Source organism: Panthera pardus, unplaced genomic scaffold (assembly GCF_024362965.1).
Source record: "Panthera pardus isolate Hobbes unplaced genomic scaffold, ASM2436296v1 HiC_scaffold_260, whole genome shotgun sequence".
Taxonomy (NCBI): domain Eukaryota; kingdom Metazoa; phylum Chordata; class Mammalia; order Carnivora; family Felidae; genus Panthera; species Panthera pardus.
The window spans coordinates 15,424-19,830 of record NW_026526833.1 but is presented as its reverse complement, the minus strand read 5'-3'; the positions used below and the strand labels follow the sequence as shown (position 1 = coordinate 19,830).

At 51.9% G+C, this 4,407-nt stretch overlaps 1 non-coding gene across 1 annotated transcript; it reads left to right on the top strand.

Moving 5' to 3' along the window:
- The first annotated feature begins 1,026 nt into the window (after positions 1-1,026).
- Positions 1,027-1,111, top strand: TRNAQ-UUG (transfer RNA glutamine (anticodon UUG)). Its single transcript has one exon. It is a non-coding gene; the product is annotated as a tRNA-Gln (tRNA).
- The last annotated feature ends 3,296 nt before the right edge of the window (positions 1,112-4,407 follow it).

Genomic DNA, 4,407 nt, shown 5'->3' with positions numbered 1-4,407 from the left:
TTCTGTCCGGTCGTTTGGTTAAATGAAACTGCCCGGCCTCAGGAATGCTGTTGTACATTCCATGTCTGGTGGTGAGGGCAGGAGCCTGGAATTTGGTGGTGTCCTCTGTCCCTCCCTCTGTCCCCTTTCCCTTCCCTGCTCCCTCTTCTGGGAGTGGAGTGGGCTTGTCTTGGGGCGTGGGGGTGGGGAGGAACCAAGCTGGACTCTGTCCCCAGGGCTCCTGTGATCTTTTCTGACCCTGTCCCGCCGCAGTCAGAAATGCAAGGTGCCATCCACCCACCTAGTAGGGGCTCGTAATCCAGCGTGCCCTGACTACCAGCAGCCTGCCGGCCCCACTTCTCAGGGACACAGGGGCTCCTGGGGTCCCCAGGCAGGAGCGAGTGCTGGTCACTCATGCGGCTGGTTTCCCGTGTCCTGGCCACACACAGTACATTGTTGCTGTTTTTAATAAAACCTGTGTTTGGGGGAGAGTTTGTGATCTACAGAGAAGTTGCGAAAGTGGCACAGAGCACCCCCATGTGCCCCACGCGCCCAGTTTTCCCCTTGGTAGAGGGAATGGCGGTAGTTTTCTCCAGTGACCCAATATTGATACGTGACCACTAAGCTCGTATTTTATCCAGCTTTCCTTAGTTTTCCTCTGATGCCTTTTCCGTTCCAGGATTTCATCCAACACGCCACAACATACTCAGTTCTCTTGCTGCCTTGGGCTCCTCTTGACTGTGACCATTTCTCAGGCTTCCCTTGTTGTGACCCTGACCGTTTTGAGCCGGGCTGGTTGGCTGTTGTGGAGAGTGCCCTGCTGCTGGCATTTGTCTGATATTTCTGTCACGGTGAAACTGAGGTTCTGGTTTTTGGGGAGGAAGATCACAGAGGTCAAGCAGCATTCTCATTACCCATAATGTTTTTTACTTTGATTTTCCAATTTTCCTAACTTTAGAAGTTAAGATCTTTCACATCTGCTTTGGAAATTTTGAACTCCAGGGGAGGAAAAGCATGGAATTTCCTTCTGAAACTCTTTTTGTGGGAGCCTGGGTGGCTCAGTTGGTTGAGCGTCTGACTTTGGCTCAGGTCATGATCACACTGCTTGTGGGTTCGAGCCCCGCGTCGGGCTGGGTGCTGACTGCTCAGAGCCTGGAGCCTGCTTTGGATTCTGTGTCTCCCTCTCTCTTTGCCCCTCCCTTGCCTGTGCTCTGTCTCTCTCTGTCTCTCAAAAATGAATGAACATTTAAAAAAAAATTTTAACTCTTCTGGCAAAGCAACTTTTTTATTGCAATTGTCCAGCTGGGGTGCAGTTATGGGCTGAATTTTTGTCCCCCCTCTAAATTCATGTATTGAAACCCTAATTCCTAGCCCCTCAAAATGTGATAGGGCATTTAAAGAGGTAACAAAATTAAATGAGGCTCTAATCTAACCTGATTGGGGTCCTGACATGAGGAGGAACAGACAGACAGCAAGGATTCTTGCAGACAGAGGAAGGCCACGTGAGGAAAGTGGCTGTCTGCAGGCCAAGGAGAGCGGATGTATTTCTATTGTTTAAGCCACCCCATCTGTAGGATCCGAGCTGACTGATGTGGCGGGGTGGGGTGGGGTTGGCGATCAACACTGTTGTGCTGTTTGGGCGTTTGTAGACGTCATCGTTTTGAACAGGAAGCCTGCCCAGCATGTCCTATAGATACGTTATTTATTCTGTTCTGTTCTGTACACTACAAATATGTTAGGTTTCAGAATAGCATTGGGATGGCTTGAATTGATACGTTGTCGTGTGCACCTTCTCCCCACATCAGCAAAGCTGTCCGTCGTCAGGGCATATCATATTGTTGTTTTTTTTTTAATTTTTTAAAATTTATTTTTGAGAGAGTGACGGAGAGTGAGCGGTGGAGGGGCAGAGAGCATGGGAGACACAAAATCCGAAGCAGGGTCCAGACTCAGCTGTCAGCACCGAGCCTGATGTGGGGCTCGAACCCACGAACCGTGAGATCATGGCCTGAGCCAAAACCAAGAATCAGACACTTCACCGACTGAGCCACCTTGGTGCCCCGGGCAGATCTCATTCTGTTGGGCTGACAAATTACGGTCCTTCTCTAGAGCGTCAGACATTGGCAAGCCATCTGTGTTAAGAGCCAGATTGTGGCGTTTTTGGTTTGTGGTGTGGCAGGCCACACGGTCGCTGGGGCAGGTGCTGAGTGCACCTGTTGGCCAGCCCTTGCTCTGTTTCGGGAGGACACAGAACCATGACTCTCCCTTGAGGCTGTTGTGTATTTTTGCGGTCATGTCGTTGCTTTTTTGCGTAGGTGGGCCCATCTCTAGGTAACAGTGTCACGTTTTCTCCGGGAAGTCTTCCCGGGCATCTCCTCTGCAGGCCTGCTTCCCAAGTGCCGTGTTGCCACAGAGCGTCTCAGAGAGATCGAGAGCAGCCCATCACCCTGACCAGCGGCCAGCCTGAGCCACCGGACTGGCTCACGGTTCTCCAGAGCATGTACCCCAATCCTGCCTTTGAAACTGCAGGGGAGTCCTCTCAAGCTAGCATCCCTCCTCCTAGATGTGTGTGTGTGTGTGTGTGTGTGTGTGTGTGTGTGTTCTTGAAAACAAAGGCTTTTATTGTCTCTAGTTGTGGGGAAGGATGAGGGGGTGGAAGCTTCCAGAGTGGAAAGGGCTCAGAGCCCAGGGCTGAACCTTGTCTGCACGTCAGCCCTCCCTGGCCCCTCCTCGCCCTCGTTTCTGCCTTTCTCTGCTCTCCAGTCCCCTGTCTGCTGCAGACGCCCTTCCCCGCGAGTTAAACATCATCCTTGGCAGCTGCCGTCCAGCCTCAGGGACGGGGGATGACGAGGGACTCTGTGTGGCCCCTGTGCCTTATCCAGCTGCCTCCAGTGACTTGTTCTGCCTTGTTCTCCCTGCGGTCCCTGGGCCATGCGGAGCTGGGCTCGATTTTTTGTCCCCCCTCCCAGTGACCTAACCTCTGCTTCTGTACTCACCCATCCCCTTCCCATCCCAGTTGGCGACATCGTCTCAGATACGTCCCTATATGCATCGAGTCCTGTCCCGGCTGGCTCCCCTTCCAGGTTATTAAAGTAGTCTCCTATGCTGGTCTTCCCCCTCCAGCACATCTATGAGCCTAGCTCTGTTTGTGCTCATTCCCTGCTCGAAATACTGTAGTGGCTCCTCCCTCATGGACTGCTGACTTTTAAAAATAATCTGGGCAAACAGGCCAAGGTCACTCACCTGCCGTAGCCTGGATATCTGTATTTTCCTCTCTCCGAGCCTGTGGACTCACTAAGAAAGCCTCTGTGTTGTTCCCTTTTATGACCCGCCTGCCACTGCCTGCCACTTCGGTTCCCGTGTTCCCTGTGCCCAGAACTGCCTGCCTCTCAAGGGTCCCATGCCTCACCCCATCTGAAACACCCACCCCCTCAAATCCACTGTCTTCCTAGAGCTTTCAGTATTTAGTCCAAGTAGAGAAAGGCTCTCCCTGTGATTCCACTTGGAGCTTTGTTTTTATGTTTCCTATTTTATTTTATTTTATTTTATATTTTATTTTATTTTATTTTATTTTAATTTTAGAGAGAGAGAGTGCACAAGTGGAGGAGATGGGCAAAGGGAGGGAGGGAGGGAGGGAGGGAGGGAGAGAGAGAGAGAGAGAGAGAGAGAGAGAGAGAGAGAGAGAGTGTATCCCAAGCAGGCTCCACACCCAGCTTGAAGCCTGATGTAGGGTTCGATCCTATGACCTGGGATCATGACCTGAGCCGGATTCAAGAGTAGGATGCTCGGGGTACCTGGTGGCTCAGTTAGTTAAGCATCTGACCCTTGACTTCGGCTCAGGTTATGATCTCGAAGTTCGTGAGTTCGAGCGCCACATCGGGCTCCAAGCTGACAGTTTGGAGCCTGCTTGGGATTCTTTCTCTCCCTGTCTCTCGGCCCCTCCCCTGTTTCTCCCTCCAAATAAGTAAATAAACTTTAAAAAAAAAAAAAAAAAAGAGTAGGATGCTCAACTGACTGAGCCACCCAGCTGCCCCTGGAGCTTTGCTTTGTGACCTTGTATGGCCTGATACTGATGCTTTGTTTCATGTATACATGATTCCTCGGAGGACACTGGCTGCCCCTGTGGCATCCGTTCCCTCCCGAGGTACCCACCTAGTTCCCACCTTCCTGGGCTGTGTCAGGCTTTGGGCATGGACCTGACTGGTTTAGGGGGGGCCCACTGGTCTTTCCAGTGGTTTATTGTTGTTGTTTTGGTAGTGGGTATGTGTTTCCATTCTGGCCAGTAAAGTGGGTAGGGAGCTCTGGAGGGGGGCTTCAGGGAATAGATGCCCTGTCTTGTGCTGGACACAAACCCAGAACAGAGGGGTCGGCCTCGCAGACCCCTTGGCAGAGGGTGGGCTCACCTGTGAGCTTCTAGGCTTCTCCCGGCCT